We start from the raw sequence: 16,507 nt of genomic DNA on the forward strand, positions 1-16,507 counted from the left end.
GTGGTCAAGTTGGCACCTGTTTCTTGTGTAATGAGAGTGGCCACGTGCGTACCAACTGTCCGCGGAGGGTTTTTGTGTTAAAAAATTCTCTCGAACAGCGTCGCAAGTTAACGGTCGCTGACCTCGTTGCAGGTGGTTCTGCTCTTGGTGTCGAACAGTCCAGTGGTAGTAGCGCCAAGCCGCAGGTTGTGCACGCCCCTGACACAGAATTTCCTCCTTTACGTGCCAAATCTGATGTTGTTCAGTCGTTTCCTCAGGTGGGTGTGCCGCTTTTGAACAATAAACGGTGTCGCGCACAAGATGGAAATAGTACGGATGAGGATCTCCCCGAGATGCCCCAATCCGAGAGACCGACATCCTCCGAGCCACAGAGTAGTGTAGATGCTCCCTGTTCCCCTGAAGTAGCTGTTCCGGTAGCGGCTGCTGACGCCCCTTCGGCTTCCGACACGGCTTCTCTCGAGTCGGCTCGTCGGTCGGGCCTGTTGGCGCCGCCTTCCGAACCGACTTCGTTGTCACAACAAGTTGAGTCGCAACAACTTCCTGCCTCGCTGCCCCACACCTCTGCCAGCGGAGCTGCTCCGCTTCCTTCCAACTTAGCAGTTTCTGAGCTTCCTGCTCACGTTTCGCCTCCGTGTAGTCCATGTTTGCCGGAAGCTAATACTGGTGTAGACCAGTCCGTTTCGTCGGCTGTTTCCCCCGCGACCCCGGACTCTGACTGTGGACCGGCGCGGGTGTTGTCAGATACAGAACTTGACCCTCCTACGTCATCGGCGGCTGCCGCTTCCTTGCCCGTCAGCCGACGCAAATTACGCGTTCAGCCTAACGTTACTGCTGTTGTAAAAAACCAAAACGTAAGGGATCCGCGGAAGATGGTAGCAGTCTCCTTCCCTCGGATGCCTCCGTCTCCCCTGCTATGGACTGTGATGTTGATGCGTCGGTGTAGGTGATTTCTTCCCTCGCTTTTCTCTCCATGGTTCAAGCATACACCTTTCTTACCTTAAATGTTAACCGTATTGAGTCCGACGTTCGCATTGCCTCTTTGCGGCAGTTTCTTTACGACTCCTGTGCGGACGTAGTATTTTTGCAGGAAGTATTGTTTTCTGATCTCTCTCTACCTGGATTTCAAACTGTTTTCAATGTCGCACCGGAGAATTCAAGAGGAACTGCTCTTTTCTTTCGAGAAGGTATTCCTATTACTGACATTGAATTCCTTGACTCTGGCCGTGGGATTGGTTGTCGTCTTTTTGATCTCCACCTAGTTGTTTTGTATGCCCCCTCTGGTTCGGGTCGCACTGTGGCTCGATCGCGCTTTTATAAGGAAGAGCTTATTTATCTTTTACGCAAGAGTCCTCGGAGTCTCCTGCTCGGAGGCGATTTTAATTGTGTTTTACGCCCTGAAGAAAAGTCCTCCAATTTTAATTATTGCCGAGATTTACATGACTTGGTTCGTACGATGCACCTGCGTGATGTTTGGGAACACAAATATCCAACCCTGGTGAAATTTACGTATTTTACCGCGTCCTCATGCATTAGACTCGACAGATTCTACTTCTCTGATTTTTTATGTGATAACATTCTTTCTGTCGATGTTATTCCTACTAGTTTTTCTGACCATTGTGCTTTTACTGCAACTGTAAATCTTAGTCACCAACCAGCAAAACTTTATCGTTCCCAGTGGATGTTAAATGTTTCCCACCTTGCCGACAGTGCCATTGATGAAGTTGTAAGTGCCGTGTGGGAGCGACGTCTTCGCTCCGTCCCGCGTTACCCCTCCTTGCTCGTTTGGTGGACTGCGTTTGCCAAGCCCAAGATTCGTCAGGCTTTGGTTTTTTACTGTGCCGCAAGGGCGCGTGATTTTAAGAACACGTATGAATTTTACACTCTGTCCTGCGTGAACTGTATGACGCGGCGGATCCTTCTCCTCTGCGGATCCATGATGTTCGTCGTATTAAAGCCAAGCTCTTGACCCTCCAACGACGACAGTTGGATGGTCTGCGAGTAAAGTCGAAACCTCACTCTCTTGTTCAAGGTGAACTGACTTCTTTGTACCACCTGCTGCGGCATCAGACTCGACGTCGTCGCTCCTTCATCTCTTCTCTTATGGTGGATGATGGACGACAGCTTATTGCACAGGAGGAAATGACTCGTGCTCTTCATCAGTATTACGCTAGTCTCTATTCTGCCGATGATTCTGGTGCGTCACTTTCTGATGATGTCCTTGAGGATCTTCCTGCGACGATCACGCCTGACGCGAACGGCGACTTTCTCCAGGAGTTCCAGGTAGATGATGTTTTTGATTTTATTGCTCACTCTCCGTCCGGTAAATCGCCGGGTCCAGACGGCCTGCCTAAAGAATTTTATCTCCGTTTTTGGCCTCTTTTTGGTGGCACTTTTACGCAGAATTTAAATGAGATTGTCAGGGGGATGGATGTGCCTGCCGATTTTAAAGTAGGGAAAATTGTTTTAATTGCGAAGTCCACTGGTCGTTTATCTACTGCCAATCTTCGTCCGCTCACATTGCTGAACTTTGATTACAAGACAGCTGCTAGAGCACTCAATAGTCGATTGTCTTCACTGCTTCGGGGTGTGATTGATGCACATCAATGTTGTTTTCCTGGTAGATCTATTCTGACCCCAGTAGCCGAATATCGGGATGTTGTCTCGGTTGCGGCGGTTACAAACGTTCATTGTGCCTTTGCTTTCCTCGATTTTTATAAGGCTTTTGACCACGTCAGTCATGTGTTTTTAGATCATGTTTTAGATACAATAGGTTTTAACGCTTCATCACGTGGTGTTCTTGGTAATTTGTATAGGGGAATAACTGCTCGGGTGTCAGTCAATGGGCAGCTGACGCCGCCCTTTGCTATCCGCCGAGGGGTACCTCAGGGTAGTCCGCTCTCTATGTCTCTATTCATATTGTCCCTGGAACCGCTGCTTCGGACTCTTGCCTTCAAGCTTCAGGGTATGACCCTCTCTGGTGGGAAGCTCACTGTTAAGGCGTACGCGGACGATGTCGTTGTTCTCCTCCGTCAACGTGATGATATTACATTGTTGAAAGGGGCGGTTGATGCATACTGTTGTGTCTCTGGAGCGCGTCTCAATCAGGGTAAATGTAAGTTCCTTGATATTCGAGGGTTTCGCGATGCTGATGTCCCTTGGGCCACTTTTGTCGATCGCCATACGTCATTGGGGATTAGCATTGATCGGTGTCCCATAAAAATGGCGGCTCTTAATTGGAAATCTGTCACCGAGAAGATACAGGGGGCTCTGATGGTCCATGAGCAGCGCTCTGCTACCATTTTGCAAAAAATCAGAATTTTAGACATATACGTGTTATGTAAAGCCTATTATGTTGCTCAGCTGTTCCCCCTTCCCATTATGGTGGCGAAACGGTTGCTCCAATTGTCTAGCAGGTTTATATGGAAGGGTCATCTATTCAAGTTGGGTTACGAGGTTATGACGAAACCGCGTATCTGCGGAGGCTTGGGCCTCACTGACATTACTCGCAAGGCATCTGCCTTGTACGCCCGCCGTACGACTCTAATTGTTACGCAAGAAGTGACTTCAATTACATCCAGACTTTTTACTGTTGTGCGTCCGAAGAGCCTTGCTCCACCTGTCGACGTCGGTCGCCTCAATTTTAAGTTGAAACACGTCCGGGAATTTTATATTGCGGTTAGTTACCTCGGTGACGTCTTCTTGCGACGACCGGTGCCAACGACCAAGAGCTTGAGTGCCCGTTGGGAGGGGCTGGCCGGTCCCAATCCAATCGAACTGGCGTCTCCATCAGTGTCCTGGAAGAACGTCTGGAAGAATGTTAGTCTGCCGATCCACACTATGGCTGTGGCGTCCACGTGGTGTAGGGTAGTTAATGGTTTGTTCCCCACCAACGTACGACTGCACCGTATTGGTCTTTCTGACACGGACAACTGCACTCGGTGTGGTCTAGTGGACACACTTGAGCATCGATTCATCTGCAGTGGGCACCTTGCTAATTGGATTTGGCTCAGGAAACAACTGGCTTTTGTCACTAGGACTGCCGAAACGGCTTATACCATTGACATCATCGTACGGCCCGATTCTTCCTTTTATCCGCGAACGAAGCTCAATACCGTTATGTGGTTGCTTGGACACTTCGTACATTTTGTTATTAGTTGTCATGAAGAGGATGAACACCTAACGTTTCGACAGTACATTCTTACTGCTTACTGGAACAGATTGCGCATGCCACGACTCCGTGAAGATTTTGGAAATATGCTTAGCCTGACATTAGAAAGGGAGGGTGTTGGCTAAGGTCGCCTGTGTTAGCCGATTTCCTATATACTGTTTCTGGATTTGCCACCTTTCTGTAAACTACTTTTCTAAACCTGGACTGAAGTTTTCGTGGATATTTAAGACGAACAAGAAAAACAAACGTGAGACCAAGAACCGAGACAGTAGGGGAAAGTACGACGCCGTAGTACAGGTGACATTCGGAAACAGGACGGTGGAGTCATCGTGGCCAGGCCTCGGGTTTCGACCCCTGCCCGCTTTGTTTCCGCAGGCCTGAATCTGAGTGTCACCCCTAAATTTTAAACAATGGCATATCAAGTAATACACAAAAAAAGAAAGGAAAAATAAATTGAAACAACAAGAAAAAGATGGTAAACAAAGAAAACAAAAAAAGTGGTAGAGAATTGGTCTAATAAACCATGGGTCGTAAGTTCCATCCTCACAGGAAAAAGATAAATTTTATAAATAAGTTGCGCGTTAAAAAAAAAAAAAACGTGGTAGGGCACTGGTCTAGTATAACAGGGGTCCTAAGATCCATCCCCACTTGAGGGAGACGAATTTTGGAAATCAGTTGCGCGTCGTGGCCGTATAGCAAACAGTATCTGTGATGACGAACAATTAGCGACAAGCGTTATATTAAGAATTACTCTCAGATGTGATTAAGGCGAATGGCGCAGATAAAGCATTTGCCAAAGCGGTACAGAATAAGGTGGGACGAGGCAGTCTGAATTACATTTTATAGATGTATTTCTCACATATCTCAGAGCCCCTCGGGGTCGTCGTCGTCGTCGTCGTCTTCGACGACGTCGTCGCCGCCGCCGCTTCTGCAGAAGTAGCAAATGGCCATCGTAGCAAATGCGGCGAGGGACGCCCTGCCTTCGATTCCGAATGCACAAAGTGTGTGGTCTTATTTCCCAGTCTATATTTGTTCGGTCGCGTAAGAGGTTGAATGTAACGAATGGGTGGGAAAGAGCAAGGGGCAGCGGCTGTGTAGAACGAAAACACAATTCCTCAGGGGTGTGAGCGTTACGAGATGAGTCGTATATACGTTATACTTGGTTGTCAGTGACCGTGTGGCCTAATAGATAAGGCGTTGGACTTCGGATCCGAAGATTGCATGTTCGGATCCTGTCACGGTCGTGTTTTCCCAGTTCTGAAAAAGAAACATACCGTTTTAATGTAGCAATTGATCAGTACGAAACCGTCTGAATGTTGGTGTTGACCATTTTCTGCTTGGAGATGGTCTTGAGCTTGAAACACACAAAACAACACCGGCGTTAACTAGCGAAATGGTCGGCAGAGTGCCGTCACCGCGAGTTTTGTCTGGCACTTGCACATCTAAATCAACGTCGGAAAGTAACTCGTTCAGCTTTGAGTCACATCAAGTATGTGTGTTAATTTTGACGCCGCTAGCTCAACAGATTGTCAAGCAATTCCTTTACCTCTCAGAAATGATTATGAAATAAAAGTGAAGTACGTGACGATAGTGACGTTAGGAAAACATTAGGCAGGATGGAGGCTTTCTGTATGGAACCAACCAACCCAAACGAGTACTGTGTGATATGCTACCCAGCAGGTATCCAACAAGTTATCACGGCTTGCACAGTCGGTAGAGCGTGAGACTCTTAATCACAGGGTCGTGGGTTTGAGCCCTACGCTGGGCGGAACGGAATTTTTTTCCGCTGCAGATGTAAATTACCGTTTTTCTGATTAACGTGATGTAATGGAAATAGCAACTTTAAAATTTGCCTACGTCTCCATCAGTCGCAAGAAACTGTATTTGAAGGTGAAGGTGATTTTGTAGACATGTATGAAAGTCATGTTCTGAAGTGCAAGTGGTTTTGTTTGGAGAGAACATCGGCTACGTGTCAGATGTGTAGCCAAGCAGTAATGGGTCGCCATAGCTGCAAATATTAGTTGAAAATATGAAGTGTTGTCACCTGAAGTCTGATGATTCAGACGACCGTACGGATAAAGTACGCAAAATTGCAACTAGGCCGCGCCTCTTTAGCTCAGTGGTTGAGCACTGGTCTAACTAACCAGGGGTCGTGAGTTCCATCCTTACAGGAGGAAGACGAATTTGGAAATGAGATGCGCGTCGTGGCTGTATAGCAAACAGTATCTGTGATGACGAACAATTAGCGACAGGCGTTTTATTAAGAATTACTCTCTGATGTGATTAAGGCGAATGGCGCAGATAAAGCATTTGCAAAGCGGTACGGCATAAGGTGGGACAAGGCAGTCTGAATTATATTTTATAGATGTATTTCTCACAAATCTCAGAGCCTCTCGCGGTCGTCGTCGTCGCCGCCGCCGTTTCGGCAGAAGTAGCAAATGGCCATCGTAGCAAATGCGGCGAGGGACACCCTGCCTTCGATTCCGAATGCACAAAGTGTGTGGTCTTGTTTGCCAGTCTATATTTGGTCGGTCTCGTAAGAGGCTGAATGTAACGAATGGGTGGGGTAGCGCAAGGGGCAGTGGCTGTGTGGAACGAAAACACAATTCCTCAGGGGGTGTGAGCGTTTCGAGATGAGTTGTATATAAGTTATACTTGTTCGTCAGTGACGGTGTGGCCTAATAGATAAGGCGTTGGACTTCGGATCCGAAGATTGCAGGTTGGAATCCTGTCACGGTCGTGTTTTTCCAGTTCTGAAAAAGAAACATACCGTTTTAATGTAGCAATTGAGCAGTACGAAACCGTCTGAATGTTGCTGTTGACCATTTTCTGCTTGGAGATGGTCTTGAGCTTGAAACACACAAAACAACACCGGCGTTAACTAGCGAAATGGTCGGCAGAGTGCCGTCACCGCGAGTTTTATCTGGCACTTGCACATCTAAATCAACGTCGGAAAGTAACTCGTTCAGCTTTTGAGTCACATCAAGTATGTGTGTTAATTTTGACGCTGCTAGCTCTGCAGATTGTCATGCAACTCCATTACCTCTCAGAAATGATTATGAAATGAAAGTGAAGTACGTGACGAGTGTGACGTCAGGAAAACATTAGGCAGAATGGAGGGACGCTGTATGGGAGCAACCAACCCAAACGAGTACTGTGTGATCTGCTAGCCAGCAGGTATCCAACGAGTTAGCACGGCTAGCTCAGTCGGTAGAGCATGAGACTCTTAATCACAGGGTCTTGGGTTCGAGCCCTACGCTGGGCGGAACGGAATTTTTTCCGCCGCAGATTTAATTACCGTTTTCTGATTAACGTGATGTAATGGAAATAGCAACTTTAAAATTTGCCTACGTCTCCATCAGTCGCAAGAAACTGTATTTGAAGGTGAAGGTGATTTTTTAGACATGTGTGAAAGTCATGTTCTGAAGTGCAAGTGGTTTTGTTTGGAGAGAACATCGGCTACGTGTCAGATGTGTAGCCAAGCAGTAATGGGTCGCCATAGCTGCAAATATTAGTTGAAAATATGAAGTGTTGTCAGCTGAAGTCTGATGATTCAGACGACCGTACGGACGAAGTACGCAAAAGTGCCGCTAGGCGGCGCCTGTTTAGCTCAGTGGTAGAGCACTGGTCTAGTAAACCAGGGGTCGTGAGTTCCATTCTCACAGGAGGAAGACGAATTTTGGAAATCAATTGCGCGTCGTGGCCGTATAGCAAACAGTATCTGTGATGACGAACAATTAGCGACAGGCGTATTATTAAGAATTACTCTCAGATGAGATTAAGGCGAATGGCGCAGATAAAGCATTTGCCAAAGCGGTACGGCATAAGGTGGGACGAGGCAGTCTCAATTACATTTTATAAATGTATTTCTCACACTCTAGAGCCTCTCGCGGTCGTCGTCGTCGTCGTCGTCGTCGTCGTCGTCGTCGTCGTCGTCGCCGCTGCCGCCGCTGCCGTTTCTGCAGAAGTAGCAAATGGCCATCGTAGCAAATGCGGCGAGGGACACCCTGCCTTCGATTCCGAATCCACAAAGTGTGTGGTCTTGTTTGCCAGTCTATATTTGGTCGGTCTCGTAAGAGGTTGAATGTAACGAATGGGTGGGATAGAGCAAGGTGCAGCGGCTGTGTGGAACGAAAACACAATTCCTCAGGGGGTGTGAGCGTTCGAGATGAGTTGTATATAAGTTATAATTGGTCGTCAGTGACGGTGTGGCCTAATAGATTCGGTTTTCTGGCTCTAGCTGCCGACGCGTACGGACGTGTCACCGTTGCTGCGTGTAGACAGTGTTTCGCCAGTGTTTACCTTTGTGTTTCGGTGTTTTTGAGTTTTGTGATTTTCTTCGTGTGTAACTCGTGTTTTTTCTGCCTCCTGTGTTCTGTTTTTGTGTTTTCTACCGACGATTATTTGTCGTTTGTGGAGTTTTCGGTAATTACCAGAATCTCCCCTTGATTACTGCATACCATGGCTACAACTGTGAGGAAGAATACGCTGGTTTTTGCCTTCGCTAAGGAAACACGACGTGTTCAGCCGACTGCTCTGGAAATTCATGATTGGCTTGATCAGGTGCTTGGCATAAATTCTTATATGGTGCATACCACTCAGCTAGATACTGACAACTACTGTGTTTTCGTAAAGTTTTTGTATCCCGTTTCGGTCGATAAAATTATTGGAAAATTCGGGTATCATGTCGAATTTTTGCATAGAGACGGCACTACAAGTAAAGTGGCTATCAGGAGAGCTGATGCTCTTTATAGATCTGTGCGGGTGTTAAATTTACCTATCGAGATAGATAATGAGAAAATCAAGGTTGCCCTGTCTCAATATGGTGAGGTAAAGGATATAGTTAACGAACGTTGGTCGAAGCAATTTAAAATTCAGAGCTTCAATGGTATTCGTTCGGTAGAGATGGAAGTAAAGACGAATATCCCATCTCATATAACTGTTGACGGGCGTAAAGCACACGTGATTTATACTGGTCAAACCCCTACGTGCCATATATGCAATGAATCGGGTCATTTAAGGCAGGACTGTCTGCGTCGTGTCTTTGTTCTAAAAACACATATAGTCCAACGCCGCAAGATGACCTTGAGCGAAGTTTTGGCAACCGATAACACAGCCAAACAGCGTGAGGGTTCGGATTCTGTACCTAGTACTGGAACTATTGCTGTTGATGGCAGTGATTTTCCACCCCTGGTAACACGCTTCAATTGTGATTCCTCTGCCCGTGAGTTAGACGTACTAACCAAGAAACGACCACATGAACAAAAAAATGGTTCAAATGGCTCTGAGCACTATGCGACTTAACGTCTGAGGTCATCAGTCGCCTAGAACTTAGAACTAATTAAACCTAACTAACCTAAGGACATCACACACATCCATGCCCGAGGCAGGATTCGAACCTGCGACCGTAGCAGTCGCACGGTTCCGGACTGAGCGCCTAGAACCGCGAGACCACCGCGGCCGGCCCCACATGAACATACAGATGATCATTCTCATGATGACACCTCCCGACAATCTCCTGCTGTACGTAAACAGAAAGCTGGCGATGAAAATTTGCATGTGCCCCAAGACGGAATGCAAGTAGATTTAATTGCAGTTTCTGATACATCTCGCTCACTGCCAGAAAATGCAACGGCAGCTGCCGACAGCAAGAAAGTAGAAGTCCCCCAAGCAGTGACAACTTGCCCAGCTGAAAACAGCGATAATCAGCTGTTTACCGACGGGAAGTTCGCGGAAGCGGTAGAACAACAACAACGCGACACCGCAACAGCACAGCAACCGGCACCAGAGTGTAAACAGGTGAAAGTGTTTACTCCTGAAACGGAAAATAAGCAAACACCGTCGCAAGCGTCACAACAACCGAAGGTAGCATGTAAACAGCAGGCAGTGTTTACAAACCAGGTCTCTCTAGACACTGCTGCTGAAGCGGCCGCGTCGAGTGTTGCCACAACAAAATCAGGTCAGGGTTTTCAAGGCGTCCACCGCCGTACGCTAAAACCACAACCGAATCTTACTGTTTCTCGCACCCAAGCCAAACAAAAAGCGGACAAGTCGGACGCAAAATCACAGAAAAATATACGATATGAAATTGTCAGAGAAGGTGCTCAAGATGAGCCTCCTGACACACTCAATGTCGACCAGCCCCTCAGTACTAAGGTGCGGGATGACAATGGCAGACAAACTAACGTTTAGCGACCGTGTTACTAGGACTGCTACCAAGTTCTGAATGACTGTAGTTCTAAACCGGATTTCAGCATACCAAAAGTACAACAGTTTTTTGACCAACATTGTCGGTGGCCAGTAGCAAGTTAGAGATGCAAGCATACTCTATCACAACGATCAATATAAATAAAATTCGAACCTCATTAAAGTTAGCTGCTCTCAAGGAATTTTTGTATGTCTCTGGAACCGATATCGCTTTGCTACAGGAGGTTGTAACGACGGAATTTGTAATACCAGGATACACCGCAATTGTTAACGTATCTTGTGACACACATACAGGAACAGCGGTTCTGCTCAGGGAAGGGATTCCCGTATCTCAATTGGAGCGGTTGGAATCTGGAAGGGCAAATAGTATTAACGTTTTAGGTACCACATTGATTAACTTATACGCGCCCTCAGGAAATAGTAATAGACAGGACAGGGCAGCATTTTATAAAGAGGTACTTATATATTTATTACGTCGACAACCAAACAGTTTTATAATGGGCGGTGATTTTAACTGTGTGTTAAATCGTAAAGATCAACAACCACATTTTAACGGTTCTTTAGAACTTAAACGCCTAGTAACCAACCTAAAACTAAAGGACGCATGGGAACTAAAATATCCAACGAAGGTTGAATATACGTATGTAACACAGACTTCGCGCAGTAGAATAGACAGAATCTATGTTTCCCAAAACTTGGAAAGATGTCTACTAAATTCAGAAATCGTACCTGTATATTTTAGTGACCACTGCAGTATGAAGGCGTGCATTAATTTAGCTCCACAGCCGATTCAGATTTTTAGGAACCAGTGGCATCTAAATGTCTCTCTCTTAAAAGAGCAAGATTTGGCAGACGCGGTTATCGGATGCGTGGACCTTATGTCTGCGGTCGATCGAGAGGCACCCCACAGTATTAGACTGGTGGATTAAGGTTGCAAAGCCGAGACTGAGAAAAGTGTGTATCAGATACAGCAGAGAAAGAGCGTGGGAGTTAAAAAACAGTCTGGAATTTTATTACAGTTTGTTGCGAGACCTCTATGAACAGGCAAACGTGTCAACCATTAGATTACAAGACATCAGACACACCAAAGCGAAATTACTCGCCATTAAAAGACAACAGATGGAAGGTTTAAAACTGAAGTCAAAGGCGAAGTCGGTGGTAGATGATGAAACAACATCCTTATATCATCTGCTTCGGCATGCAAAGAATAGGCGACGCACTGTTATTAGTGAACTTAAAACCCCCAATGGGACAACACTGACGTCTCAGAAGGAGATTCTAAATGCAGTATACCAGTACTACTATGCATTATATTCCTCCAGCCCACCTCACGAGGGGTCTCTGCAAGAGTTTCTCAGTGTTTTATCCCCACAATTGACAAGTTCTGAAAACGACGATATCCTTTCTGAAGTCAGTAACGAAGAGGTTCGTGAGACAATAACCAAGTCCCCGGTGAATAAATCTGCTGGACCCGACGGACTCCCTGTAGAATTTTACAGAAAGTTCTGGTTTTTAATTGGTGACACGTTTACATGCATTGTCAATGAGATTTATAACGAGCAGACGATACCTGCAGATTTTAAAGACAGCAAAATTGTACTTCTACCGAAAAACAAAGGGACGAAAAGTTTAAACAATTACCGCCCTATTACACTTTTAAACTCTGACTACAAAATAGTATGCAGGATTTTAAACAAGAGCCTTTCCCCTCTGACCGACAAATTAATTAGTCAACATCAGTCATGTGCAGCAAATAGAAGTATTTTCAATACGATTTCTGAATATAGAGACATCATCGCCTTAGCATCGGTTTCCATCAAATGTGCTTTACTTTTTATAGATTTTACTAAGGCTTTCGACTCGGTGAATCCCCGCTTCCTATTTGAGGTACTGACAAAAATGGGACTCGTCCACAAAACAGTTAATGTTATAAAAACGTTGCTACTGGTCTGAACGCTAAATTAGCTGTCAACTGTCAGCTGACGCCGCAAATTCAAATAAACGGCGGCATCCCACAGGAAAGTCCCTTATCTATGTTTTTGTTTGTTGTGTCGTTAGAGCCCTTTTTAAGAAGTGTTCATGAAAGGTTAAAGGGCATAACTATAACTGGCAGGAAAACTGTAGTGAGAGCCTATGCTGACGATGTTGGTGTCGTCATAAGAGGGCAAGATGATGTAATTCGACTAGGGGCCATTCTTAAAAACTACTGCCGCGCATCGGGTGCGACAGCAAACTAAAATAAAAGTACAATCCTGGGAATGCGGGGTCTTGAACGGATACACAGCGATTGGGCGAAGTCCGTTACCACCCATAAAACCCTGGGGACAATCCTGACGGCATGTCCAATGAGGATGACAGCCCTCAATTGGAAAGAGGTTTTAACAAAGATTCAAGGGGGACTTATTGAGAACTCAAAACGACTTATGAACCAGGTTCAGAGGGTCAGGTTCATTAACTTATGCATTCTCTCAAAGGTATTCTATATGGCACAAGTTTTTTCCTTGCCGAAGTTGATAGCTCAGAAAATAATGTCGTGGGTTGCAAATTTCTTATGGAAGGGGGAAATCGTCAGGGTTAACCTAAGAACTGCGACTTTACATCCTAGAAATGGAGGCCTCGGACTGGTAGACATACGCAATAAAGCTTCTGCGCTTTTCATAAAAAGGTCTTTAAACATATTTCACGCCAACCCCGGCAGTATTACTACACAATTGTTTAAATGTGTCCAACCAGAAAGCCTTCAACCACCGGCAGACGTACAAAAAATTAACCCCCGACTGCGATACGTTAGGATCTTGTACACAGAATTGAGCTATGTTAACGAGAAACTCAGAACTTCACTGCACATTACAGCCAGAGATATCATGAGACAAAGACAACAATATGAAGGACAAAATAAAATTGCCACGAAATATATGAGTCACAACTAGGATGCAATTTGGGAGAATATTAGTTTTAACGGGCTCAATTCAGATGTGGTAACGGCATGGTACAAAGCCGTCAATAATATTGTCAGCACCAACGAGCGGCTTTATAAAATTGGGAAAGCTGAAACCCCGTTATGTCAGAAATGTAAACTAGTTGACACTGTGATTCATAGATTTATGTGTGCTGGAAATCTCAACAATTGGCATTGGCTCAGGAAAAGTCTTGCACTACTGCAACGAACGTCATCCAATTCTATTACTCCTATGGTGCTTTTCAGACCTGAAACTAAATATTACCCGAAAACCACAAATAATGCAATACACTGGTTAATGGGACAGTTTGTCCATTACATTATCAATAAAATAGGTGGTGACGACGAAACGGAATTCAAGCTTTTTATGCAGATGGAGTACAGCAACATTCAGCAACATGCAGACCACAGGAAAATATATGGAAACATGTTGATCATTTTATTCGAACGAATAGGCGTTGGTTAAAGCGCTCAGTCTAACACTAAATGTACTATTTTAGGGGTAATGAAGAAGTGAAGTCGGAATCTACGTTTAAGATGAAGGAAATGCCTCTTCTTTTAACCATTCATGTTACGTCTGCCCCCCAATAAGTGTCTCATAAATGCTCGCTGTATATTGCAGTATAATCACATGTTTCTTACTCGAATGTCTGTTGACTGAAAACGCGAATGACGGCTTTGCAATGGGATCTCACCCCCAGATGTCGTACAACCAGCGCTCCTTACCACAATAAAGAGAGCAGGCGAAAAATATACACGACTATACCCGCTTTTCTATAACAATTAAAATGCACTGAAGGAGCCATTCGGTGGGAGTGATGGTGGGGGCATCGTGGCCAGGCCTCGAGTTCTTTGACCCCTGCCCTCGTTGTCCCCGCCATGCGCCTACTGATATGCATCCTTATAAAAAACAATAAAAAGCGGTCCAAGTCGCCAAAAAAAAGTGGTCAAGCAGAAAAAAAATTGATAAGCCGTCGGACTTCGGATCTGAAGACTACAGGTTCGAATGCTGTCACGCTCGTGTTTTGTCAGTTCTGAAAAAGAAACATACCGTTTTAATGTAGCAATAAAAAAAAAATAGATAAGGCGTTGGACTTCGGATCCGAAGATTGCAGGTTCGAATCGTGTCACGGTCGTGTTTTTCCATTTCTGAAAAAGAAACATACCGTTTTAATGTAGTAATTGAGCAGTACGAAACCGTCTGAATATTGCTGTTGACCATTTTCTGCTTGGAGATGGTCTTGACCTTGAAACACACACAACAAGACCGGTGTTAACTAGCGAAATGGTCGGAGAGTGCCGTCACCGCGAGTTTTGACTGGCACTTGCACATCTAAAACAACGTCGGAAAGTAACTCGTTCAGCTTTTGAGTCACATCAAGTATGTGTGTTAATTTTGACGCTGCTAGCTCTGCAGATTGTCATGCAACTCCTTTACCTCTCAGAAATGATTATGAAATAAAAGTGAAGTACGTGACGAGTGTGACATTAGGAAAACATTAGGCAGCATGGAGGGAATCTGTATGGGAGCAACCAACCCAAACGACTACTGTGTGATCTGCTACCCAGCAGGTATCCAACGAGTTAGCACGGCTAGCTCAGTCGGTAGAGCATGAGACTCTTAATCACAGTCTTGGGTTCGAGCCCTACGCTGGGCGGAACGGAATTTTTTTCCGCTGCAGATGTAAATTACCGTTTTTCTGATTAACGTGATGTAATGGAAATAGCAACTTTAAAATTTGCCTACGTCTCCATCAGTCGCAAGAAACTGTATTTGAAGGTGAAGGTGATTTTGTAGACATGTGTAAAAGTCATGTTCTGCAGTGCAAGTGGTTTTGTTTGGAGAGAACATCGGCTATGTGTCAGATGTGTAGCCAAGCAGTAATGGGTCGCCATAGGTGCAAATATTAGTTGAAAATATGAAGTGTTGTCAGCTGAAGTCTGATGATTCAGACGACCGTACGGACGAAGTACACAAACTTGCCGCTAGGCGGCGCCTCTTTAGCTCAGTGGTAGAGCACTGGTCTAGTAAACCAGGGGTCGTGAGTTCCATTCTCACAGGAGGTAGACGAATTTTGGAAATCAGTTGCGCGTCGTTGCCGTATAGCAACAGTATCTGTGACGACCAACAATTAGCCACACTCGTTTTATTAAGAATTACTCTCAGATGTGATTAAGGCGAATGGCGCAGATAAAGCATTTGCCAAGGCGGTACGGCGTAAGGTGGGACGAGGCAGTCTGAATTACATTTTATAGATGTATTTCTCACAAAACTCAGAGCCTCTCGCGGTCGTCGTCGTCGTCGTCGTCGTCGTCGTCGTCGTCGTCGTCGCCGCCGCCTCCGCCGTTTCTGCAGGAGTAGCAAATGGCCATCGTCGCAAATGCGGCGAGGGACACCCTGCCTTCGATTCCGAATGCACAAAGTGTGTGGTCTTGTTTGCCAGTCTATATTTGGTCGGTCTCGTAAGAGGTTGAATGTAACGAATGGGTGGGATAGAGCAAGGGGCAGCGGCTGTGTGGAACGTAAACACAATTCCTCAGGGGGTGTGAGCGTTTCGAGATGAGTCGTATATAAGTTATACTTGGTCGTCAGTGACGGTGTGGCCTAATAGATAAGGCGTTGGACTTCGGATCCGAAGTTTGCAGGTTCGAATCGTGTCACGGTCGTGTTTTTCCAGTTCTGAAAAAGAACCATACCGTTTTAATGTAGTAATTGAGCAGTACGAAACCGTCTGAATTTTGCTGTTGACCATTTTCTGCTTGGAGATGGTCTTGACCTTGAAACACACACAACAAGACCGGTGTTAACTAGCGAAATGGTCGGAGAGTGCCGTCACCGCGAGTTTTGACTGGCACTTGCACATCTAAAACAACGTCGGAAAGTAACTCGTTCAGCTTTTGAGTCACATCAAGTATGTGTGTTAATTTTGACGCTGCTAGCTCTGCAGATTGTCATGCAACTCCTTTAACTCTCAGAAATGATTACGAAATAAAAGTGAAGTACGTGACGAGTGTGACGTTAGGAAAACATTAGGCAGCATGGAGGGAATCTGTATGGGAGCAACCAACCCAAACGAGTACTGTGTGATCTGCTAGCCAGCAGGTATCCAACGAGTTAGCACGGCTAGCTCAGTCGGTAGAGCTTGAGGCTCTTCATCACAGAGTCTTGGGTT

At 45.6% G+C, this 16,507-nt stretch overlaps 3 non-coding genes across 3 annotated transcripts; all 3 read left to right on the forward strand.

Moving 5' to 3' along the window:
• Nucleotides 1-7,360: 7,360 nt before the first annotated feature.
• On the forward strand, nt 7,361-7,433 carry Trnak-cuu (transfer RNA lysine (anticodon CUU)). The gene has a single exon. It is a non-coding gene; the product is annotated as a tRNA-Lys (tRNA).
• Nucleotides 7,434-7,767: 334 nt separating this feature from the next.
• On the forward strand, nt 7,768-7,839 carry Trnat-agu (transfer RNA threonine (anticodon AGU)). The gene has a single exon. It is a non-coding gene; the product is annotated as a tRNA-Thr (tRNA).
• A 7,490-nt stretch (nt 7,840-15,329) lies between these two features.
• On the forward strand, nt 15,330-15,401 carry Trnat-agu (transfer RNA threonine (anticodon AGU)). The gene has a single exon. It is a non-coding gene; the product is annotated as a tRNA-Thr (tRNA).
• Nucleotides 15,402-16,507: the final 1,106 nt, after the last annotated feature.

The sequence above is a fragment of the Schistocerca gregaria genome, chromosome 10 (assembly GCF_023897955.1).
Source record: "Schistocerca gregaria isolate iqSchGreg1 chromosome 10, iqSchGreg1.2, whole genome shotgun sequence".
NCBI lineage: Eukaryota > Metazoa > Arthropoda > Insecta > Orthoptera > Acrididae > Schistocerca > Schistocerca gregaria.